This window comes from Ambystoma mexicanum, chromosome 6q (assembly GCF_040938575.1).
Source record: "Ambystoma mexicanum isolate Mex_15411 chromosome 6q, UKY_AmexF1_1, whole genome shotgun sequence".
In the NCBI taxonomy this organism is placed as follows: Eukaryota; Metazoa; Chordata; class Amphibia; order Caudata; family Ambystomatidae; genus Ambystoma; species Ambystoma mexicanum.
Window position 1 is genome coordinate 1,630,250,421 of NC_090937.1, and position 24,914 is coordinate 1,630,275,334.

At 50.0% G+C, this 24,914-nt stretch overlaps 5 non-coding genes across 5 annotated transcripts; all 5 read left to right on the plus strand.

Annotated features, from left to right (window-relative positions):
• Positions 1 to 1,025: 1,025 nt before the first annotated feature.
• TRNAG-ACC (transfer RNA glycine (anticodon ACC)) lies at positions 1,026 to 1,097 on the plus strand. The gene has a single exon. It is a non-coding gene; the product is annotated as a tRNA-Gly (tRNA).
• A 4,934-nt stretch (positions 1,098 to 6,031) lies between these two features.
• On the plus strand, positions 6,032 to 6,103 carry TRNAG-ACC (transfer RNA glycine (anticodon ACC)). The gene has a single exon. It is a non-coding gene; the product is annotated as a tRNA-Gly (tRNA).
• Positions 6,104 to 11,036: 4,933 nt separating this feature from the next.
• On the plus strand, positions 11,037 to 11,108 carry TRNAG-UCC (transfer RNA glycine (anticodon UCC)). Its single transcript has one exon. It is a non-coding gene; the product is annotated as a tRNA-Gly (tRNA).
• An 8,689-nt stretch (positions 11,109 to 19,797) lies between these two features.
• Positions 19,798 to 19,869, plus strand: TRNAG-UCC (transfer RNA glycine (anticodon UCC)). Its single transcript has one exon. It is a non-coding gene; the product is annotated as a tRNA-Gly (tRNA).
• A 3,688-nt stretch (positions 19,870 to 23,557) lies between these two features.
• On the plus strand, positions 23,558 to 23,629 carry TRNAG-ACC (transfer RNA glycine (anticodon ACC)). The gene has a single exon. It is a non-coding gene; the product is annotated as a tRNA-Gly (tRNA).
• Positions 23,630 to 24,914: the final 1,285 nt, after the last annotated feature.

The window sequence follows — 24,914 nt, forward strand, 5'->3', positions numbered from 1 at the left end:
TGAAGCGAGCAGGGCTCCTGGCCCCTCCCCGACAAAGCCCTGACGAAGGCCTATTCGCCTTGCCCTGACGGGCAAAGGTCCCAGCAGGCCACCGAGCACAGCACCTCAGCCTATTAGAGTGAGGTTTCAGGATCTCTCTCATCCTGTAAACCAACATACTGAGGAAGGTGAAACGTGTGGCTGCGCTCCTCACATGCTGAAGCAGCAGCAGCCCTTTCCCTGAAGCAAAGTTCCTTCATTCCTCCCTCCCATAACCCTTAGCAGGGGATTTATGGTAATTGAGTTGAGTTTCCAAACTGGCCCTTCCTTCCTTCCTTCCCATATCTGCCAGCTCGAGAAGGCTTGTTTTGTTGCACCTGGGAAGTAAAGTATCTATTTGCGAGAGAGAGAGAATGAGAGAGAGAGACAGAGAGAGAGAGACAGAGAGAGAAGGGGAAGGGGTGTTGGCAGTTAGGGTGTGAGCTAGAGAAATGAGGCCTGTCTGCAAAAGGCCATGGGATGGGAGTGCGTGGTTGCAGGTTGTTTGGCTTTGTAAGGGATACTGCCCGCTTCACTCGAAACTGGGTCTAGGGTTGTCGGTTTGTAGGCTGTAAAAGCCCCGAAAAGCTCTCGTTCTCCAGCCAGCAGAGTGGCACAGCGGAAGCGTGCTGGGCCCATAACCCAGAGGTCGATGGATCGAAACCATCCTCTGCTAAGTTTTTTCAAATTATGTTTTTGTGTCATGGCATTAGGGCACAAAGAGCTGTAAGTGCCTGGATGCAATGTCATTCCTTGAACTTGCTGCCTCGTTCCACTCTTGCGCTAAATAGGAGAGGGTCCCAGCCCAGCCAACAAAATGTACTGTTCAATCAAACCAAACTTAAAACCAAGCTCCTTTTTTAAGGGGTCCCGGGGAAATGTTGGGCTGACCGGCAAGACCTCATGATGCGAACTGCTTCTGCGTCAAACGCAAGCTTTTTTCATTCCCAGCCAATGACTTATTCTTATTTCTAAGGGGCGCTCCATCAGATAGTCCAGACAGGCAGGAGTTGGTGGTATAGTGGTGAGCATAGCTGCCTACCAAGCAGTTGACCCGGGTTCGATTCCCGGCCAACGCAGATCAAATCTTTAAATTGTTCAAAATGCATTTTTTGGAAATCAGACTCATGCTGAAAGCAAAGCTGACACACTTTTCGCGAAAATCAAAACCCCATCCAGGAAAGGTTCTTGCATCCTAGTTTCTGCAACTGTCTATCGGTGAGGGGATTGAAGCGAGCAGGGCTCCTGGCCCCTCCCCGACAAAGCCCTGACGAAGGCCTGACAAAGGCCTATTCGCCTTGCCCTGACGGGCAAAGGTCCCAGCAGGCCACCGAGCACAGCACCTCAGCCTATTAGAGTGAGGTTTCAGGATCTCTCTCATCCTGTAAACCAACATACTGAGGAAGGTGAAACGTGTGGCTGCGCTCCTCACATGCTGAAGCAGCAGCAGCCCTTTCCCTGAAGCAAAGTTCCTTCATTCCTCCCTCCCATAACCCTTAGCAGGGGATTTATGGTAATTGAGTTGAGTTTCCAAACTGGCCCTTCCTTCCTTCCTTCCCATATCTGCCAGCTCGAGAATGCTTGTTTTGTTGCACCTGGGAAGTAAAGTATCTATTTGCGAGAGAGAGAGAATGAGAGAGAGAGACAGAGAGAGAGCGACAGAGAGAGAAGGGGAAGGGGTGTTGGCAGTTAGGGTGTGAGCTAGAGAAATGAGGCCTGTCTGCAAAAGGCCATGGGATGGGAGTGCGTGGTTGCAGGTTGTTTGGCTTTGTAAGGCCTACTGCCCGCTTCACTCGAAACTGGGTCTAGGGTTGTCGGTTTGTAGGCTGTAAAAGCCCAGAAAAGCTCTTGTTCTCCAACCAGCAGAGTGGCGCAGCGGAAGCGTGCTGGGCCCATAACCCAGAGGTCGATGGATCGAAACCATCCTCTGCTAAGTTTTTTCAAATTATGTTTTTGTGTCATGGCATTAGGGCACAAAGAGCTGTAAGTGCCTGGATGCAATGTCATTCCTTGAACTTGCTGCCTCGTTCCACTCTTGCGCTAAATAGGAGAGGGTCCCAGCCCAGCCAACAAAATGTACTGTTCAATCAAACCAAACTTAAAACCAAGCTCCTTTTTTAAGGGGTCCCGGGGAAATGTTGGGCTGACCGGCAAGACCTCATGATGCGAACTGCTTCTGCGTCAAACGCAAGCTTTTTTCATTCCCAGCCAATGACTTATTCTTATTTCTAAGGGGCGCTCCATCAGATAGCCCAGACAGGCAGGCGTTGGTGGTATAGTGGTGAGCATAGCTGCCTTCCAAGCAGTTGACCCGGGTTCCATTCCCGGCCAACGCAGATCAAATCTTTAAATTGTTCAAAATGCATTTTTTGGAAATCAGACTCATGCTGAAAGCAAAGCTGACACACTTTTCGTGAAAATCAAAACCCCATCCAGGAAAGGTTCTTGCATCCTAGTTTCTGCAACTGTCTATCGGTGAGGGGATTGAAGCGAGCAGGGCTCCTGGCCCCTCCCCGACAAAGGCCTGACAAAGGCCTATTCGCCTTGCCCTGACGGGCAAAGGTCCCAGCAGGCCACCGAGCACAGCACCTCAGCCTATTAGAGTGAGGTTTCAGGATCTCTCTCATCCTGTAAACCAACATACTGAGGAAGGTGAAACGTGTGGCTGTGCTCCTCACATGCTGAAGCAGCAGCAGCCCTTTCCCTGAAGCAAAGTTCCTTCATTCCTCCCTCCCATAACCCTTAGCAGGGGATTTATGGTAATTGAGTTGAGTTTCCAAACTGGCCCTTCCTTCCTTCCTTCCCATATCTGCCAGCTCGAGAAGGCTTGTTTTGTTGCACCTGGGAAGTAAAGTATCTATTTGCGAGAGAGAGAGAATGAGAGAGAGAGACAGAGAGAGAGAGACAGAGAGAGAAGGGGAAGGGGTGTTGGCAGTTAGGGTGTGAGCTAGAGAAATGAGGCCTGTCTGCAAAAGGCCATGGGATGGGAGTGCGTGGTTGCAGGTTGTTTGGCTTTGTAAGGCCTACTGCCCGCTTCACTCGAAACTGGGTCTAGGGTTGTCGGTTTGTAGGCTGTAAAAGCCCAGAAAAGCTCTTGTTCTCCAACCAGCAGAGTGGCGCAGCGGAAGCGTGCTGGGCCCATAACCCAGAGGTCGATGGATAGAAACCATCCTCTGCTAAGTTTTTTCAAATTATGTTTTTGTGTCATGGCATTAGGGCACAAAGAGCTGTAAGTGCCTGGATGCAATGTCATTCCTTGAACTTGCTGCCTCGTTCCACTCTTGCGCTAAATAGGAGAGGGTCCCAGCCCAGCCAACAAAATGTACTGTTCAATCAAACCAAACTTAAAACCAAGCTCCTTTTTTAAGGGGTCCCGGGGAAATGTTGGGCTGACCGGCAAGACCTCATGATGCGAACTGCTTCTGCGTCAAACGCAAGCTTTTTTCATTCCCAGCCAATGACTTATTCTTATTTCTAAGGGGCGCTCCATCACATAGCCCAAACAGGCAGGCGTTGGTGGTATAGTGGTGAGCATAGCTGCCTTCCAAGCAGTTGACCCGGGTTCGCTTCCCTGCCAACGCAGATCAAATCTTTAAATTGTTCAAAATGCATTTTTTGGAAATCAGACTCATGCTGAAAGCAAAGCTGACACACTTTTCGTGAAAATCAAAACCCCATCCAGGAAAGGTTCTTGCATCCTAGTTTCTGCAACTGTCTATCGGTGAGGGGATTGAAGCGAGCAGGGCTCCTGGCCCCTCCCCGACAAAGCCCTGACGAAGGCCTGACAAAGGCCTATTCGCCTTGCCCTGACGGGCAAAGGTCCCAGCAGGCCACCGAGCACAGCCCCTCAGCCTATTAGAGTGAGGTTTCAGGATCTCTCTCATCCTGTAAACCAACATACTGAGGAAGGTGAAACGTGTGGCTGCACTCCTCACATGCTGAAGCAGCAGCAGCCCTTTCCCTGAAGCAAAGTTCCTTCATTCCTCCCTCCCATAACCCTTAGCAGGGGATTTATGGTAATTGAGTTGAGTTTCCAAACTGGCCCTTCCTTCCTTCCTTCCCATATCTGCCAGCTCGAGAAGGCTTGTTTTGTTGCACCTGGGAAGTAAAGTATCTATTTGTGAGAGAGAGAGAATGAGAGAGAGAGACAGAGAGAGAGAGACAGAGAGAGAAGGGGAAGGGGTGTTGGCAGTTAGGGTGTGAGCTAGAGAAATGAGGCCTGTCTGCAAAAGGCCATGGGATGGGAGTGCGTGGTTGCAGGTTGTTTGGCTTTGTAAGGCCTACTGCCCGCTTCACTCGAAACTGGGTCTAGGGTTGTCGGTTTGTAGGCTGTAAAAGCCCAGAAAAGCTCTTGTTCTCCAACCAGCAGAGTGGCGCAGCGGAAGCGTGCTGGGCCCATAACCCAGAGGTCGATGGATCGAAACCATCCTCTGCTAAGTTTTTTCAAATTATGTTTTTGTGTCATGGCATTAGGGCACAAAGAGCTGTAAGTGCCTGGATGCAATGTCATTCCTTGAACTTGCTGCCTCGTTCCACTCTTGCGCTAAATAGGAGAGGGTCCCAGCCCAGCCAACAAAATGTACTGTTCAATCAAACCAAACTTAAAACCAAGCTCCTTTTTTAAGGGGTCCCGGGGAAATGTTGGGCTGACCGGCAAGACCTCATGATGCGAACTGCTTCTGCGTCAAACGCAAGCTTTTTTCATTCCCAGCCAATGACTTATTCTTATTTCTAAGGGGCGCTCCATCAGATAGCCCAGACAGGCAGGCGTTGGTGGTATAGTGGTGAGCATAGCTGCCTTCCAAGCAGTTGACCCGGGTTCCATTCCCGGCCAACGCAGATCAAATCTTTAAATTGTTCAAAATGCATTTTTTGGAAATCAGACTCATGCTGAAAGCAAAGCTGACACACTTTTCGTGAAAATCAAAACCCCATCCAGGAAAGGTTCTTGCATCCTAGTTTCTGCAACTGTCTATCGGTGAGGGGATTGAAGCGAGCAGGGCTCCTGGCCCCTCCCCGACAAAGGCCTGACAAAGGCCTATTCGCCTTGCCCTGATGGGCAAAGGTCCCAGCAGGCCACCGAGCACAGCACCTCAGCCTATTAGAGTGAGGTTTCAGGATCTCTCTCATCCTGTAAACCAACATACTGAGGAAGGTGAAACGTGTGGCTGTGCTCCTCACATGCTGAAGCAGCAGCAGCCCTTTCCCTGAAGCAAAGTTCCTTCATTCCTCCCTCCCATAACCCTTAGCAGGGGATTTATGGTAATTGAGTTGAGTTTCCAAACTGGCCCTTCCTTCCTTCCTTCCCATATCTGCCAGCTCGAGAAGGCTTGTTTTGTTGCACCTGGGAAGTAAAGTATCTATTTGCGAGAGAGAGAGAATGAGAGAGAGAGACAGAGAGAGAGAGACAGAGAGAGAAGGGGAAGGGGTGTTGGCAGTTAGGGTGTGAGCTAGAGAAATGAGGCCTGTCTGCAAAAGGCCATGGGATGGGAGTGCGTGGTTGCAGGTTGTTTGGCTTTGTAAGGCCTACTGCCCGCTTCACTCGAAACTGGGTCTAGGGTTGTCGGTTTGTAGGCTGTAAAAGCCCAGAAAAGCTCTTGTTCTCCAACCAGCAGAGTGGCGCAGCGGAAGCGTGCTGGGCCCATAACCCAGAGGTCGATGGATCGAAACCATCCTCTGCTAAGTTTTTTCAAATTATGTTTTTGTGTCATGGCATTAGGGCACAAAGAGCTGTAAGTGCCTGGATGCAATGTCATTCCTTGAACTTGCTGCCTCGTTCCACTCTTGCGCTAAATAGGAGAGGGTCCCAGCCCAGCCAACAAAATGTACTGTTCAATCAAACCAAACTTAAAACCAAGCTCCTTTTTTAAGGGGTCCCGGGGAAATGTTGGGCTGACCGGCAAGACCTCATGATGCGAACTGCTTCTGCGTCAAACGCAAGCTTTTTTCATTCCCAGCCAATGACTTATTCTTATTTCTAAGGGGCGCTCCATCAGATAGTCCAGACAGGCAGGAGTTGGTGGTATAGTGGTGAGCATAGCTGCCTACCAAGCAGTTGACCCGGGTTCGATTCCCGGCCAACGCAGATCAAATCTTTAAATTGTTCAAAATGCATTTTTTGGAAATCAGACTCATGCTGAAAGCAAAGCTGACACACTTTTCGCGAAAATCAAAACCCCATCCAGGAAAGGTTCTTGCATCCTAGTTTCTGCAACTGTCTATCGGTGAGGGGATTGAAGCGAGCAGGGCTCCTGGCCCCTCCCCGACAAAGCCCTGACGAAGGCCTGACAAAGGCCTATTCGCCTTGCCCTGACGGGCAAAGGTCCCAGCAGGCCACCGAGCACAGCACCTCAGCCTATTAGAGTGAGGTTTCAGGATCTCTCTCATCCTGTAAACCAACATACTGAGGAAGGTGAAACGTGTGGCTGCGCTCCTCACATGCTGAAGCAGCAGCAGCCCTTTCCCTGAAGCAAAGTTCCTTCATTCCTCCCTCCCATAACCCTTAGCAGGGGATTTATGGTAATTGAGTTGAGTTTCCAAACTGGCCCTTCCTTCCTTCCTTCCCATATCTGCCAGCTCGAGAATGCTTGTTTTGTTGCACCTGGGAAGTAAAGTATCTATTTGCGAGAGAGAGAGAATGAGAGAGAGAGACAGAGAGAGAGAGACAGAGAGAGAAGGGGAAGGGGTGTTGGCAGTTAGGGTGTGAGCTAGAGAAATGAGGCCTGTCTGCAAAAGGCCATGGGATGGGAGTGCGTGGTTGCAGGTTGTTTGGCTTTGTAAGGCCTACTGCCCGCTTCACTCGAAACTGGGTCTAGGGTTGTCGGTTTGTAGGCTGTAAAAGCCCAGAAAAGCTCTTGTTCTCCAACCAGCAGAGTGGCGCAGCGGAAGCGTGCTGGGCCCATAACCCAGAGGTCGATGGATCGAAACCATCCTCTGCTAAGTTTTTTCAAATTATGTTTTTGTGTCATGGCATTAGGGCACAAAGAGCTGTAAGTGCCTGGATGCAATGTCATTCCTTGAACTTGCTGCCTCGTTCCACTCTTGCGCTAAATAGGAGAGGGTCCCAGCCCAGCCAACAAAATGTACTGTTCAATCAAACCAAACTTAAAACCAAGCTCCTTTTTTAAGGGGTCCCGGGGAAATGTTGGGCTGACCGGCAAGACCTCATGATGCGAACTGCTTCTGCGTCAAACGCAAGCTTTTTTCATTCCCAGCCAATGACTTATTCTTATTTCTAAGGGGCGCTCCATCAGATAGCCCAGACAGGCAGGCGTTGGTGGTATAGTGGTGAGCATAGCTGCCTTCCAAGCAGTTGACCCGGGTTCCATTCCCGGCCAACGCAGATCAAATCTTTAAATTGTTCAAAATGCATTTTTTGGAAATCAGACTCATGCTGAAAGCAAAGCTGACACACTTTTCGTGAAAATCAAAACCCCATCCAGGAAAGGTTCTTGCATCCTAGTTTCTGCAACTGTCTATCGGTGAGGGGATTGAAGCGAGCAGGGCTCCTGGCCCCTCCCCGACAAAGGCCTGACAAAGGCCTATTCGCCTTGCCCTGACGGGCAAAGGTCCCAGCAGGCCACCGAGCACAGCACCTCAGCCTATTAGAGTGAGGTTTCAGGATCTCTCTCATCCTGTAAACCAACATACTGAGGAAGGTGAAACGTGTGGCTGTGCTCCTCACATGCTGAAGCAGCAGCAGCCCTTTCCCTGAAGCAAAGTTCCTTCATTCCTCCCTCCCATAACCCTTAGCAGGGGATTTATGGTAATTGAGTTGAGTTTCCAAACTGGCCCTTCCTTCCTTCCTTCCCATATCTGCCAGCTCGAGAAGGCTTGTTTTGTTGCACCTGGGAAGTAAAGTATCTATTTGCGAGAGAGAGAGAATGAGAGAGAGAGACAGAGAGAGAGAGACAGAGAGAGAAGGGGAAGGGGTGTTGGCAGTTAGGGTGTGAGCTAGAGAAATGAGGCCTGTCTGCAAAAGGCCATGGGATGGGAGTGCGTGGTTGCAGGTTGTTTGGCTTTGTAAGGCCTACTGCCCGCTTCACTCGAAACTGGGTCTAGGGTTGTCGGTTTGTAGGCTGTAAAAGCCCAGAAAAGCTCTTGTTCTCCAACCAGCAGAGTGGCGCAGCGGAAGCGTGCTGGGCCCATAACCCAGAGGTCGATGGATAGAAACCATCCTCTGCTAAGTTTTTTCAAATTATGTTTTTGTGTCATGGCATTAGGGCACAAAGAGCTGTAAGTGCCTGGATGCAATGTCATTCCTTGAACTTGCTGCCTCGTTCCACTCTTGCGCTAAATAGGAGAGGGTCCCAGCCCAGCCAACAAAATGTACTGTTCAATCAAACCAAACTTAAAACCAAGCTCCTTTTTTAAGGGGTCCCGGGGAAATGTTGGGCTGACCGGCAAGACCTCATGATGCGAACTGCTTCTGCGTCAAACGCAAGCTTTTTTCATTCCCAGCCAATGACTTATTCTTATTTCTAAGGGGCGCTCCATCACATAGCCCAGACAGGCAGGCGTTGGTGGTATAGTGGTGAGCATAGCTGCCTTCCAAGCAGTTGACCCGGGTTCGCTTCCCTGCCAACGCAGATCAAATCTTTAAATTGTTCAAAATGCATTTTTTGGAAATCAGACTCATGCTGAAAGCAAAGCTGACACACTTTTCGTGAAAATCAAAACCCCATCCAGGAAAGGTTCTTGCATCCTAGTTTCTGCAACTGTCTATCGGTGAGGGGATTGAAGCGAGCAGGGCTCCTGGCCCCTCCCCGACAAAGCCCTGACGAAGGCCTGACAAAGGCCTATTCGCCTTGCCCTGACGGGCAAAGGTCCCAGCAGGCCACCGAGCACAGCCCCTCAGCCTATTAGAGTGAGGTTTCAGGATCTCTCTCATCCTGTAAACCAACATACTGAGGAAGGTGAAACGTGTGGCTGCACTCCTCACATGCTGAAGCAGCAGCAGCCCTTTCCCTGAAGCAAAGTTCCTTCATTCCTCCCTCCCATAACCCTTAGCAGGGGATTTATGGTAATTGAGTTGAGTTTCCAAACTGGCCCTTCCTTCCTTCCTTCCCATATCTGCCAGCTCGAGAAGGCTTGTTTTGTTGCACCTGGGAAGTAAAGTATCTATTTGTGAGAGAGAGAGAATGAGAGAGAGAGACAGAGAGAGAGAGACAGAGAGAGAAGGGGAAGGGGTGTTGGCAGTTAGGGTGTGAGCTAGAGAAATGAGGCCTGTCTGCAAAAGGCCATGGGATGGGAGTGCGTGGTTGCAGGTTGTTTGGCTTTGTAAGGCCTACTGCCCGCTTCACTCGAAACTGGGTCTAGGGTTGTCGGTTTGTAGGCTGTAAAAGCCCAGAAAAGCTCTTGTCTCCAACCAGCAGAGTGGCGCAGCGGAAGCGTGCTGGGCCCATAACCCAGAGGTCGATGGATCGGAACCATCCTCTGCTAAGTTTTTTCAAATTATGTTTTTGTGTCATGGCATTAGGGCACAAAGAGCTGTAAGTGCCTGGATGCAATGTCATTCCTTGAACTTGCTGCCTCGTTCCACTCTTGCGCTAAATAGGAGAGGGTCCCAGCCCAGCCAACAAAATGTACTGTTCAATCAAACCAAACTTAAAACCAAGCTCCTTTTTTAAGGGGTCCCGGGGAAATGTTGGGCTGACCGGCAAGACCTCATGATGCGAACTGCTTCTGCGTCAAACGCAAGCTTTTTTCATTCCCAGCCAATGACTTATTCTTATTTCTAAGGGGCGCTCCATCAGATAGCCCAGACAGGCAGGCGTTGGTGGTATAGTGGTGAGCATAGCTGCCTTCCAAGCAGTTGACCCGGGTTCCATTCCCGGCCAACGCAGATCAAATCTTTAAATTGTTCAAAATGCATTTTTTGGAAATCAGACTCATGCTGAAAGCAAAGCTGACACACTTTTCGTGAAAATCAAAACCCCATCCAGGAAAGGTTCTTGCATCCTAGTTTCTGCAACTGTCTATCGGTGAGGGGATTGAAGCGAGCAGGGCTCCTGGCCCCTCCCCGACAAAGGCCTGACAAAGGCCTATTCGCCTTGCCCTGATGGGCAAAGGTCCCAGCAGGCCACCGAGCACAGCACCTCAGCCTATTAGAGTGAGGTTTCAGGATCTCTCTCATCCTGTAAACCAACATACTGAGGAAGGTGAAACGTGTGGCTGTGCTCCTCACATGCTGAAGCAGCAGCAGCCCTTTCCCTGAAGCAAAGTTCCTTCATTCCTCCCTCCCATAACCCTTAGCAGGGGATTTATGGTAATTGAGTTGAGTTTCCAAACTGGCCCTTCCTTCCTTCCTTCCCATATCTGCCAGCTCGAGAAGGCTTGTTTTGTTGCACCTGGGAAGTAAAGTATCTATTTGCGAGAGAGAGAGAATGAGAGAGAGAGACAGAGAGAGAGAGACAGAGAGAGAAGGGGAAGGGGTGTTGGCAGTTAGGGTGTGAGCTAGAGAAATGAGGCCTGTCTGCAAAAGGCCATGGGATGGGAGTGCGTGGTTGCAGGTTGTTTGGCTTTGTAAGGCCTACTGCCCGCTTCACTCGAAACTGGGTCTAGGGTTGTCCGTTTGTAGGCTGTAAAAGCCCAGAAAAGCTCTTGTTCTCCAACCAGCAGAGTGGCGCAGCGGAAGCGTGCTGGGCCCATAACCCAGAGGTCGATGGATCGAAACCATCCTCTGCTAAGTTTTTTCAAATTATGTTTTTGTGTCATGGCATTAGGGCACAAAGAGCTGTAAGTGCCTGGATGCAATGTCATTCCTTGAACTTGCTGCCTCGTTCCACTCTTGCGCTAAATAGGAGAGGGTCCCAGCCCAGCCAACAAAATGTACTGTTCAATCAAACCAAACTTAAAACCAAGCTCCTTTTTTAAGGGGTCCCGGGGAAATTTTGGGCTGACCGGCAAGACCTCATGATGCGAACTGCTTCTGCGTCAAACGCAAGCTTTTTTCATTCCCAGCCAATGACTTATTCATATTTCTAAGGGGCGCTCCATCAGATAGCCCAGACAGGCAGGCGTTGGTGGTATAGTGGTGAGCATAGCTGCCTTCCAAGCAGTTGACCCGGGTTCGATTCCCGGCCAACGCAGATCAAATCTTTAAATTGTTCAAAATGCATTTTTTGGAAATCAGACTCATGCTGAAAGCAAAGCTGACACACTTTTCGTGACAATCAAAACCCCACCCAGGAAAGGTTCTTGCATCCTAGTTTCTGCAACTGTCTATCGGTGAGGGGATTGAAGCGAGCAGGGCTCCTGGCCCCTCCCCGACAAAGCCCTGACGAAGGCCTGACAAAGGCCTATTCGCCTTGCCCTGACGGGCCAAGGTCCCAGCAGGCCACCGAGCACAGCACCTCAGCCTATTAGAGTGAGGTTTCAGGATCTCTCTCATCCTGTAAACCAACATACTGAGGAAGGTGAAACGTGTGGCTGCGCTCCTCACATGCTGAAGCAGCAGCAGCCCTTTCCCTGAAGCAAAGTTCCTTCATTCCTCCCTCCCATAACCCTTAGCAGGGGATTTATGGTAATTGAGTTGAGTTTCCAAACTGGCCCTTCCTTCCTTCCTTCCCATATCTGCCAGCTCGAGAAGGCTTGTTTTGTTGCACCTGGGAAGTAAAGTATCTATTTGCGAGAGAGAGAGAATGAGAGAGAGAGACAGAGAGAGAGAGACAGAGAGAGAAGGGGAAGGGGTGTTGGCAGTTAGGGTGTGAGCTAGAGAAATGAGGCCTGTCTGCAAAAGGCCATGGGATGGGAGTGCGTGGTTGCAGGTTGTTTGGCTTTGTAAGGCCTACTGCCCGCTTCACTCGAAACTGGGTCTAGGGTTGTCGGTTTGTAGGCTGTAAAAGCCCAGAAAAGCTCTTGTTCTCCAACCAGCAGAGTGGCGCAGCGGAAGCGTGCTGGGCCCATAACCCAGAGGTCGATGGATAGAAACCATCCTCTGCTAAGTTTTTTCAAATTATGTTTTTGTGTCATGGCATTAGGGCACAAAGAGCTGTAAGTGCCTGGATGCAATGTCATTCCTTGAACTTGCTGCCTCGTTCCACTCTTGCGCTAAATAGGAGAGGGTCCCAGCCCAGCCAACAAAATGTACTGTTCAATCAAACCAAACTTAAAACCAAGCTCCTTTTTTAAGGGGTCCCGGGGAAATGTTGGGCTGACCGGCAAGACCTCATGATGCGAACTGCTTCTGCGTCAAACGCAAGCTTTTTTCATTCCCAGCCAATGACTTATTCTTATTTCTAAGGGGCGCTCCATCACATAGCCCAAACAGGCAGGCGTTGGTGGTATAGTGGTGAGCATAGCTGCCTTCCAAGCAGTTGACCCGGGTTCGCTTCCCTGCCAACGCAGATCAAATCTTTAAATTGTTCAAAATGCATTTTTTGGAAATCAGACTCATGCTGAAAGCAAAGCTGACACACTTTTCGTGAAAATCAAAACCCCATCCAGGAAAGGTTCTTGCATCCTAGTTTCTGCAACTGTCTATCGGTGAGGGGATTGAAGCGAGCAGGGCTCCTGGCCCCTCCCCGACAAAGCCCTGACGAAGGCCTGACAAAGGCCTATTCGCCTTGCCCTGACGGGCAAAGGTCCCAGCAGGCCACCGAGCACAGCCCCTCAGCCTATTAGAGTGAGGTTTCAGGATCTCTCTCATCCTGTAAACCAACATACTGAGGAAGGTGAAACGTGTGGCTGCACTCCTCACATGCTGAAGCAGCAGCAGCCCTTTCCCTGAAGCAAAGTTCCTTCATTCCTCCCTCCCATAACCCTTAGCAGGGGATTTATGGTAATTGAGTTGAGTTTCCAAACTGGCCCTTCCTTCCTTCCTTCCCATATCTGCCAGCTCGAGAAGGCTTGTTTTGTTGCACCTGGGAAGTAAAGTATCTATTTGTGAGAGAGAGAGAATGAGAGAGAGAGACAGAGAGAGAGAGACAGAGAGAGAAGGGGAAGGGGTGTTGGCAGTTAGGGTGTGAGCTAGAGAAATGAGGCCTGTCTGCAAAAGGCCATGGGATGGGAGTGCGTGGTTGCAGGTTGTTTGGCTTTGTAAGGCCTACTGCCCGCTTCACTCGAAACTGGGTCTAGGGTTGTCGGTTTGTAGGCTGTAAAAGCCCAGAAAAGCTCTTGTTCTCCAACCAGCAGAGTGGCGCAGCGGAAGCGTGCTGGGCCCATAACCCAGAGGTCGATGGATCGAAACCATCCTCTGCTAAGTTTTTTCAAATTATGTTTTTGTGTCATGGCATTAGGGCACAAAGAGCTGTAAGTGCCTGGATGCAATGTCATTCCTTGAACTTGCTGCCTCGTTCCACTCTTGCGCTAAATAGGAGAGGGTCCCAGCCCAGCCAACAAAATGTACTGTTCAATCAAACCAAACTTAAAACCAAGCTCCTTTTTTAAGGGGTCCCGGGGAAATGTTGGGCTGACCGGCAAGACCTCATGATGCGAACTGCTTCTGCGTCAAACGCAAGCTTTTTTCATTCCCAGCCAATGACTTATTCTTATTTCTAAGGGGCGCTCCATCAGATAGCCCAGACAGGCAGGCGTTGGTGGTATAGTGGTGAGCATAGCTGCCTTCCAAGCAGTTGACCCGGGTTCCATTCCCGGCCAACGCAGATCAAATCTTTAAATTGTTCAAAATGCATTTTTTGGAAATCAGACTCATGCTGAAAGCAAAGCTGACACACTTTTCGTGAAAATCAAAACCCCATCCAGGAAAGGTTCTTGCATCCTAGTTTCTGCAACTGTCTATCGGTGAGGGGATTGAAGCGAGCAGGGCTCCTGGCCCCTCCCCGACAAAGGCCTGACAAAGGCCTATTCGCCTTGCCCTGATGGGCAAAGGTCCCAGCAGGCCACCGAGCACAGCACCTCAGCCTATTAGAGTGAGGTTTCAGGATCTCTCTCATCCTGTAAACCAACATACTGAGGAAGGTGAAACGTGTGGCTGTGCTCCTCACATGCTGAAGCAGCAGCAGCCCTTTCCCTTAAGCAAAGTTCCTTCATTCCTCCCTCCCATAACCCTTAGCAGGGGATTTATGGTAATTGAGTTGAGTTTCCAAACTGGCCCTTCCTTCCTTCCTTCCCATATCTGCCAGCTCGAGAAGGCTTGTTTTGTTGCACCTGGGAAGTAAAGTATCTATTTGCGAGAGAGAGAGAATGAGAGAGAGAGACAGAGAGAGAGAGACAGAGAGAGAAGGGGAAGGGGTGTTGGCAGTTAGGGTGTGAGCTAGAGAAATGAGGCCTGTCTGCAAAAGGCCATGGGATGGGAGTGCGTGGTTGCAGGTTGTTTGGCTTTGTAAGGCCTACTGCCCGCTTCACTCGAAACTGGGTCTAGGGTTGTCGGTTTGTAGGCTGTAAAAGCCCAGAAAAGCACTTGTTCTCCAACCAGCAGAGTGGCGCAGCGGAAGCGTGCTGGGCCCATAACCCAGAGGTCGATGGATCGAAACCATCCTCTGCTAAGTTTTTTCAAATTATGTTTTTGTGTCATGGCATTAGGGCACAAAGAGCTGTAAGTGCCTGGATGCAATGTCATTCCTTGAACTTGCTGCCTCGTTCCACTCTTGCGCTAAATAGGAGAGGGTCCCAGCCCAGCCAACAAAATGTACTGTTCAATCAAACCAAACTTAAAACCAAGCTCCTTTTTTAAGGGGTCCCGGGGAAATGTTGGGCTGACCGGCAAGACCTCATGATGCGAACTGCTTCTGCGTCAAACGCAAGCTTTTTTCATTCCCAGCCAATGACTTATTCTTATTTCTAAGGGGCGCTCCATCAGATAGTCCAGACAGGCAGGAGTTGGTGGTATAGTGGTGAGCATAGAGCATAGCTGCCTACCAAGCAGTTGACCCGGGTTCGATTCCCGGCCAACGCAGATCAAATCTTTAAATTGTTCAAAATGCATTTTTTGGAAATCAGACTCATGCTGAAAGCAAAGCTGACACACTTTTCGCGAAAATCAAAACCCCATCCAGGAAAGGTTCTTGCATCCTAGTTTCTGCAACTGTCTATCGGTGAGGGGATTGAAGCGAGCAGGGCTCCTGGCCCCTCCCCGACAAAGCCCTGACGAAGGCCTATTCGCCTTGCCCTGACGGGCAAAGGTCCCAGCAGGCCACCGAGCACAGCTCCTCAGCCTATTAGAGTGAGGTTTCAGGATCTCTCTCATCCTGTAAACCAACATACTGAGGAAGGTGAAACGTGTGGCTGTGCTCCTCACATGCTGAAGCAGCAGCAGCCCTTTACCTGAAGCAAAGTTCCTTCATTCCTCCCTCCGATAACCCTTAGCAGGGGATTTATGGTAATTGAGTTGAGTTTCCAAACTGGCCCTTCCTTCCTTCCTTCCCATATCTGCCAGCTCGAGAAGGCTTGTTTTGTTGCACCTGGGAAGTAAAGTATCTATTTGCGAGAGAGAGAGAATGAGAGAGAGAGACAGAGAGAGAGAGACAGAGAGAGAAGGGGAAGGGGTGTTGGCAGTTAGGTTGTGAGCTAGAGAAATGAGGCCTGTCTGCAAAAGGCCATGGGATGGGAGTGCGTGGTTGCAGGTTGTTTGGCTTTGTAAGGCCTACTGCCCGCTTCACTCGAAACTGGGTCTATGGTTGTCGGTTTGTAGGCTGTAAAAGCCCAGAAAAGCTCTTCTCTCCAACCAGCAGAGTGGTGCAGCGGAAGCGTGCTGGGCCCATAACCCAGAGGTCGATGGATCGAAACCATCCTCTGCTAAGTTTTTTCAAATTATGTTTTTGTGTCATGGCATTAGGGCACAAAGTGCTGTAAGTGCCTGGATGCAATGTCATTCCTTGAACTTGCTGCCTCGTTCCACTCTTGCGCTAAATAGGAGAGGGTCCCAGCCCAGCCAACAAAATGTACTGTTCAATCAAACCAAACTTAAAACCAAGCTCCTTTTTTAAGGGGTCCCGGGGAAATGTTGGGCTGACCGGCAAGACCTCATGATGCGAACTGCTTCTGCGTCAAACGCAAGCTTTTTTCATTCCCAGCCAATGACTTATTCTTATTTCTAAGGGGCGCTCCATCAGATAGCCCAGACAGGCAGGCGTTGGTGGTATAGTGGTGAGCATAGCTGCCTTCCAAGCAGTTGACCCGGGTTCCATTCCCGGCCAACGCAGATCAAATCTTTAAATTGTTCAAAATGCATTTTTTGGAAATCAGACTCATGCTGAAAGCAAAGCTGACACACTTTTCGTGAAAATCAAAACCCCATCCAGGAAAGGTTCTTGCATCCTAGTTTCTGCAACTGTCTATCGGTGAGGGGATTGAAGCGAGCAGGGCTCCTGGCCCCTCCCCGACAAAGGCCTGACAAAGGCCTATTCGCCTTGCCCTGACGGGCAAAGGTCCCAGCAGGCCACCGAGCACAGCACCTCAGCCTATTAGAGTGAGGTTTCAGGATCTCTCTCATCCTGTAAACCAACATACTGAGGAAGGTGAAACGTGTGGCTGTGCTCCTCACATGCTGAAGCAGCAGCAGCCCTTTCCCTGAAGCAAAGTTCCTTCATTCCTCCCTCCCATAACCCTTAGCAGGGGATTTATGGTAATTGAGTTGAGTTTCCAAACTGGCCCTTCCTTCCTTCCTTCCCATATCTGCCAGCTCGAGAAGGCTTGTTTTGTTGCACCTGGGAAGTAAAGTATCTATTTGCGAGAGAGAGAGAATGAGAGAGAGAGACAGAGAGAGAGAGACAGAGAGAGAAGGGGAAGGGGTGTTGGCAGTTAGGGTGTGAGCTAGAGAAATGAGGCCTGTCTGCAAAAGGCCATGGGATGGGAGTGCGTGGTTGCAGGTTGTTTGGCTTTGTAAGGCCTACTGCCCGCTTCACTCGAAACTGGGTCTAGGGTTGTCGGTTTGTAGGCTGTAAAAGCCCAGAAAAGCTCTTGTTCTCCAACCAGCAGAGTGGCGCAGCGGAAGCGTGCTGGGCCCATAACCCAGAGGTCGATGGATAGAAACCATCCTCTGCTAAGTTTTTTCAAATTATGTTTTTGTGTCATGGCATTAGGGCACAAAGAGCTGTAAGTGCCTGGATGCAATGTCATTCCTTGAACTTGCTGCCTCGTTCCACTCTTGCGCTAAATAGGAGAGGGTCCCAGCCCAGCCAACAAAATGTACTGTTCAATCAAACCAAACTTAAAACCAAGCTCCTTTTTTAAGGGGTCCCGGGGAAATGTTGGGCTGACCGGCAAGACCTCATGATGCGAACTGCTTCTGCGTCAAACGCAAGCTTTTTTCATTCCCAGCCAATGACTTATTCTTATTTCTAAGGGGCGCTCCATCACATAGCCCAGACAGGCAGGCGTTGGTGGTATAGTGGTGAGCATAGCTGCCTTCCAAGCAGTTGACCCGGGTTCGCTTCCCTGCCAACGCAGATCAAATCTTTAAATTGTTCAAAATGCATTTTTTGGAAATCAGACTCATGCTGAAAGCAAAGCTGACACACTTTTCGTGAAAATCAAAACCCCATCCAGGAAAGGTTCTTGCATCCTAGTTTCTGCAACTGTCTATCGGTGAGGGGATTGAAGCGAGCAGGGCTCCTGGCCCCTCCCCGACAAAGCCCTGACGAAGGCCTGACAAAGGCCTATTCGCCTTGCCCTGACGGGCAAAGGTCCCAGCAGGCCACCGAGCACAGCCCCTCAGCCTATTAGAGTGAGGTTTCAGGATCTCTCTCATCCTGTAAACCAACATACTGAGGAAGGTGAAACGTGTGGCTGCACTCCTCACATGCTGAAGCAGCAGCAGCCCTTTCCCTGAAGCAAAGTTCCTTCATTCCTCCCTCCCATAACCCTTAGCAGGGGATTTATGGTAATTGAGTTGAGTTTCCAAACTGGCCCTTCCTTCCTTCCTTCCCATATCTGCCAGCTCGAGAAGGCTTGTTTTGTTGCACCTGGGAAGTAAAGTATCTATTTGTGAGAGAGAGAGAATGAGAGAGAGAGACAGAGAGAGAGAGACAGAGAGAGAAGGGGAAGGGGTGTTGGCAGTTAGGGTGTGAGCTAGAGAAATGAGGCCTGTCTGCAAAAGGCCATGGGATGGGAGTGCGTGGTTGCAGGTTGTTTGGCTTTGTAAGGCCTACTGCCCGCTTCACTCGAAACTGGGTCTAGGGTTGTCGGTTTGTAGGCTGTAAAAGCCCAGAAAAGCTCTTGTTCTCCAACCAGCAGAGTGGCGCAGCGGAAGCGTGCTGGGCCCATAACCCAGAGGTCGATGGATCGGAACCATCCTCTGCTAAGTTTTTTCAAATTATGTTTTTGTGTCATGGCATTAGGGCACAAAGAGCTGTAAGTGCCTGGATGCAATGTCATTCCTTGAACTTGCTGCCTCGTTCCACTCTTGCGCTAAATAGGAGAGGGTCCCAGCCCAGCCAACAAAATGTACTGTTCAATCAAACCAAACTTAAAACCAAGCTCCTTTTTTAAGGGGTCCCGGGGAAATGTTGGGCTGACCGGCAAGACCTCATGATGCGAACTGCTTCTGCGTCAAACGCAAGCTTTTTTCATTCCCAGCCAATGACTTATTCTTATTTCTAAGGGGCGCTCCATCAGATAGCCCAGACAGGCAGGCGTTGGTGGTATAGTGGTGAGCATAGCTGCCTTCCAAGCAGTTGACCCGGGTTCCATTCCCGGCCAACGCAGATCAAATCTTTAAATTGTTCAAAATGCATTTTTTGGAAATCAGACTCATGCTGAAAGCAAAGCTGACACACTTTTCGTGAAAATCAAAACCCCATCCAGGAAAGGTTCTTGCATCCTAGTTTCTGCAACTGTCTATCGGTGAGGGGATTGAAGCGAGCAGGGCTCCTGGCCCCTCCCCGACAAAGGCCTGACAAAGGCCTATTCGCCTTGCCCTGATGGGCAAAGGTCCCAGCAGGCCACCGAGCACAGCACCTCAGCCTATTAGAGTGAGGTTTCAGGATCTCTCTCATCCTGTAAACCAACATACTGAGGAAGGTGAAACATGTGGCTGTGCTCCTCACATGCTGAAGCAGCAGCAGCCCTTTCCCTGAAGCAAAGTTCCTTCATTCCTCCCTCCCATAACCCTTAGCAGGGGATTTATGGTAATTGAGTTGAGTTTCCAAACTGGCCCTTCCTTCCTTCCTTCCCATATCTGCCAGCTCGAGAAGGCTTGTTTTGTTGCACCTGGGAAGTAAAGTATCTATTTGCGAGAGAGAGAGAATGAGAGAGAGAGACAGAGAGAGAGAGACAGAGAGAGAAGGGGAAGGGGTGTTGGCAGTTAGGGTGTGAGCTAGAGAAATGAGGCCTGTCTGCAAAAGGCCATGGGATGGGAGTGCGTGGTTGCAGGTTGTTTGGCTTTGTAAGGCCTACTGCCCGCTTCACTCGAAACTGGGTCTAGGGTTGTCCGTTTGTAGGCTGTAAAAGCCCAGAAAAGCGCTTGTTCTCCAACCAGCAGAGTGGCGCAGCGGAAGCGTGCTGGGCCCATAACCCAGAGGTCGATGGATCGAAACCATCCTCTGCTAAGTTTTTTCAAATTATGTTTTTGTGTCATGGCATTAGGGCACAAAGAGCTGTAAGTGCCTGGATGCAATGTCATTCCTTGAACTTGCTGCCTCGTTCCACTCTTGCGCTAAATAGGAGAGGGTCCCAGCCCAGCCAACAAAATGTACTGTTCAATCAAACCAAACTTAAAACCAAGCTCCTTTTTTAAGGGGTCCCGGGGAAATGTTGGGCTGACCGGCAAGACCTCATGATGCGAACTGCTTCTGCGTCAAACGCAAGCTTTTTTCATTCCCAGCCAATGACTTATTCTTATTTCTAAGGGGCGCTCCATCAGATAGCCCAGACAGGCAGGCGTTGGTGGTATAGTGGTGAGCATAGCTGCCTTCCAAGCAGTTGACCCGGGTTCGATTCCCGGCCAACGCAGATCAAATCTTTAAATTGTTCAAAATGCATTTTTTGGAAATCAGACTCATGCTGAAAGCAAAGCTGACACACTTTTCGTGACAATCAAAACCCCATCCAGGAAAGGTTCTTGCATCCTAGTTTCTGCAACTGTCTATCGGTGAGGGGATTGAAGCGAGCAGGGCTCCTGGCCCCTCCCCGACAAAGCCCTGACGAAGGCCTGACAAAGGCCTATTCGCCTTGCCCTGACGGGCCAAGGTCCCAGCAGGCCACCGAGCACAGCACCTCAGCCTATTAGAGTGAGGTTTCAGGATCTCTCTCATCCTGTAAACCAACATACTGAGGAAGGTGAAACGTGTGGCTGCGCTCCTCACATGCTGAAGCAGCAGCAGCCCTTTCCCTGAAGCAAAGTTCCTTCATTCCTCCCTCCCATAACCCTTAGCAGGGGATTTATGGTAATTGAGTTGAGTTTCCAAACTGGCCCTTCCTTCCTTCCTTCCCATATCTGCCAGCTCGAGAAGGCTTGTTTTGTTGCACCTGGGAAGTAAAGTATCTATTTGCGAGAGAGAGAGAATGAGAGAGAGAGACAGAGAGAGAGAGACAGAGAGAGAAGGGGAAGGGGTGTTGGCAGTTAGGGTGTGAGCTAGAGAAATGAGGCCTGTCTGCAAAAGGCCATGGGATGGGAGTGCGTGGTTGCAGGTTGTTTGGCTTTGTAAGGCCTACTGCCCGCTTCACTCGAAACTGGGTCTAGGGTTGTCGGTTTGTAGGCTGTAAAAGCCCAGAAAAGCTCTTGTTCTCCAACCAGCAGAGTGGCGCAGCGGAAGCGTGCTGGGCCCATAACCCAGAGGTCGATGGATAGAAACCATCCTCTGCTAAGTTTTTTCAAATTATGTTTTTGTGTCATGGCATTAGGGCACAAAGAGCTGTAAGTGCCTGGATGCAATGTCATTCCTTGAACTTGCTGCCTCGTTCCACTCTTGCGCTAAATAGGAGAGGGTCCCAGCCCAGCCAACAAAATGTACTGTTCAATCAAACCAAACTTAAAACCAAGCTCCTTTTTTAAGGGGTCCCGGGGAAATGTTGGGCTGACCGGCAAGACCTCATGATGCGAACTGCTTCTGCGTCAAACGCAAGCTTTTTTCATTCCCAGCCAATGACTTATTCTTATTTCTAAGGGGCGCTCCATCACATAGCCCAAACAGGCAGGCGTTGGTGGTATAGTGGTGAGCATAGCTGCCTTCCAAGCAGTTGACCCGGGTTCGCTTCCCTGCCAACGCAGATCAAATCTTTAAATTGTTCAAAATGCATTTTTTGGAAATCAGACTCATGCTGAAAGCAAAGCTGACACACTTTTCGTGAAAATCAAAACCCCATCCAGGAAAGGTTCTTGCATCCTAGTTTCTGCAACTGTCTATCGGTGAGGGGATTGAAGCGAGCAGGGCTCCTGGCCCCTCCCCGACAAAGCCCTGACGAAGGCCTGACAAAGGCCTATTCGCCTTGCCCTGACGGGCAAAGGTCCCAGCAGGCCACCGAGCACAGCCCCTCAGCCTATTAGAGTGAGGTTTCAGGATCTCTCTCATCCTGTAAACCAACATACTGAGGAAGGTGAAACGTGTGGCTGCACTCCTCACATGCTGAAGCAGCAGCAGCCCTTTCCCTGAAGCAAAGTTCCTTCATTCCTCCCTCCCATAACCCTTAGCAGGGGATTTATGGTAATTGAGTTGAGTTTCCAAACTGGCCCTTCCTTCCTTCCTTCCCATATCTGCCAGCTCGAGAAGGCTTGTTTTGTTGCACCTGGGAAGTAAAGTATCTATTTGTGAGAGAGAGAGAATGAGAGAGAGAGACAGAGAGAGAGAGACAGAGAGAGAAGGGGAAGGGGTGTTGGCAGTTAGGGTGTGAGCTAGAGAAATGAGGCCTGTCTGCAAAAGGCCATGGGATGGGAGTGCGTGGTTGCAGGTTGTTTGGCTTTGTAAGGCCTACTGCCCGCTTCACTCGAAACTGGGTCTAGGGTTGTCGGTTTGTAGGCTGTAAAAGCCCAGAAAAGCTCTTGTTCTCCAACCAGCAGAGTGGCGCAGCGGAAGCGTGCTGGGCCCATAACCCAGAGGTCGATGGATCGAAACCATCCTCTGCTAAGTTTTTTCAAATTATGTTTTTGTGTCATGGCATTAGGGCACAAAGAGCTGTAAGTGCCTGGATGCAATGTCATTCCTTGAACTTGCTGCCTCGTTCCACTCTTGCGCTAAATAGGAGAGGGTCCCAGCCCAGCCAACAAAATGTACTGTTCAATCAAACCAAACTTAAAACCAAGCTCCTTTTTTAAGGGGTCCCGGGGAAATGTTGGGCTGACCGGCAAGACCTCATGATGCGAACTGCTTCTGCGTCAAACGCAAGCTTTTTTCATTCCCAGCCAATGACTTATTCTTATTTCTAAGGGGCGCTCCATCAGATAGCCCAGACAGGCAGGCGTTGGTGGTATAGTGGTGAGCATAGCTGCCTTCCAAGCAGTTGACCCGGGTTCCATTCCCGGCCAACGCAGATCAAATCTTTAAATTGTTCAAAATGCATTTTTTGGAAATCAGACTCATGCTGAAAGCAAAGCTGACACACTTTTCGTGAAAATCAAAACCCCATCCAGGAAAGGTTCTTGCATCCTAGTTTCTGCAACTGTCTATCGGTGAGGGGATTGAAGCGAGCAGGGCTCCTGGCCCCTCCCCGACAAAGGCCTGACAAAGGCCTATTCGCCTTGCCCTGATGGGCAAAGGTCCCAGCAGGCCACCGAGCACAGCACCTCAGCCTATTAGAGTGAGGTTTCAGGATCTCTCTCATCCTGTAAACCAACATACTGAGGAAGGTGAAACGTGTGGCTGTGCTCCTCACATGCTGAAGCAGCAGCAGCCCTTTCCCTGAAGCAAAGTTCCTTCATTCCTCCCTCCCATAACCCTTAGCAGGGGATTTATGGTAATTGAGTTGAGTTTCCAAACTGGCCCTTCCTTCCTTCCTTCCCATATCTGCCAGCTCGAGAAGGCTTGTTTTGTTGCACCTGGGAAGTAAAGTATCTATTTGCGAGAGAGAGAGAATGAGAGAGAGAGACAGAGAGAGAGAGACAGAGAGAGAAGGGGAAGGGGTGTTGGCAGTTAGGGTGTGAGCTAGAGAAATGAGGCCTGTCTGCAAAAGGCCATGGGATGGGAGTGCGTGGTTGCAGGTTGTTTGGCTTTGTAAGGCCTACTGCCCGCTTCACTCGAAACTGGGTCTAGGGTTGTCGGTTTGTAGGCTGTAAAAGCCCAGAAAAGCTCTTGTTCTCCAACCAGCAGAGTGGCGCAGCGGAAGCGTGCTGGGCCCATAACCCAGAGGTCGATGGATCGAAACCATCCTCTGCTAAGTTTTTTCAAATTATGTTTTTGTGTCATGGCATTAGGGCACAAAGAGCTGTAAGTGCCTGGATGCAATGTCATTCCTTGAACTTGCTGCCTCGTTCCACTCTTGCGCTAAATAGGAGAGGGTCCCAGCCCAGCCAACAAAATGTACTGTTCAATCAAACCAAACTTAAAACCAAGCTCCTTTTTTAAGGGGTCCCGGGGAAATGTTGGGCTGACCGGCAAGACCTCATGATGCGAACTGCTTCTGCGTCAAACGCAAGCTTTTTTCATTCCCAGCCAATGACTTATTCTTATTTCTAAGGGGCGCTCCATCAGATAGTCCAGACAGGCAGGAGTTGGTGGTATAGTGGTGAGCATAGCTGCCTACCAAGCAGTTGACCCGGGTTCGATTCCCGGCCAACGCAGATCAAATCTTTAAATTGTTCAAAATGCATTTTTTGGAAATCAGACTCATGCTGAAAGCAAAGCTGACACACTTTTCGCGAAAATCAAAACCCCATCCAGGAAAGGTTCTTGCATCCTAGTTTCTGCAACTGTCTATCGGTGAGGGGATTGAAGCGAGCAGGGCTCCTGGCCCCTCCCCGACAAAGCCCTGACGAAGGCCTGACAAAGGCCTATTCGCCTTGCCCTGACGGGCAAAGGTCCCAGCGGGCCACCGAGCACAGCACCTCAGCCTATTAGAGTGAGGTTTCAGGATCTCTCTCATCCTGTAAACCAACATACTGAGGAAGGTGAAACGTGTGGCTGCGCTCCTCACATGCTGAAGCAGCAGCAGCCCTTTCCCTGAAGCAAAGTTCCTTCATTCCTCCCTCCCATAACCCTTAGCAGGGGATTTATGGTAATTGAGTTGAGTTTCCAAACTGGCCCTTCCTTCCTTCCTTCCCATATCTGCCAGCTCGAGAAGGCTTGTTTTGTTGCTCCTGGGAAGTAAAGTATCTATTTGCGAGAGAGAGAGAATGAGAGAGAGAGACAGAGAGAGAGAGACAGAGAGAGAAGGGGAAGGGGTGTTGGCAGTTAGGGTGTGAGCTAGAGAAATGAGGCCTGTCTGCAAAAGGCCATGGGATGGGAGTGCGTGGTTGCATGTTGTTTGGCTTTGTAAGGCCTACTGCCCGCTTCACTCGAAACTGGGTCTAGGGTTGTCGGTTTGTAGGCTGTAAAAGCCCAGAAAAGCTCTTGTTCTCCAACCAGCAGAGTGGCGCAGCAGAAGCGTGCTGGACCCATAACCCAGAGGTTGATGGATCGAAACCATCCTCTGCTAAGTTTTTTCAAATTATGTTTTTGTGTCATGGCATTAGGGCACAAAGAGCTGTAAGTGCCTGGATGCAATGTCATTCCTTGAACTTGCTGCCTCGTTCCACTCTTGCGCTAAATAGGAGAGGGTCCCAGCCCAGCCAACAAAATGTACTGTTCAATCAAACCAAACTTAAAACCAAGCTCCTTTTTTAAGGGGTCCCGGGGAAATGTTGGGCTGACCGGCAAGACCTCATGATGCGAACTGCTTCTGCGTCAAACGCAAGCTTTTTTCATTCCCAGCCAATGACTTATTCTTATTTCTAAGGGGCGCTCCATCAGATAGCCCAGACAGGCAGGCGTTGGTGGTATAGTGGTGAGCATAACTGCCTTCCAAGCAGTTGACCCGGGTTCGCTTCCCGGCCAACGCAGATCAAATCTTTAAATTGTTCAAAATGC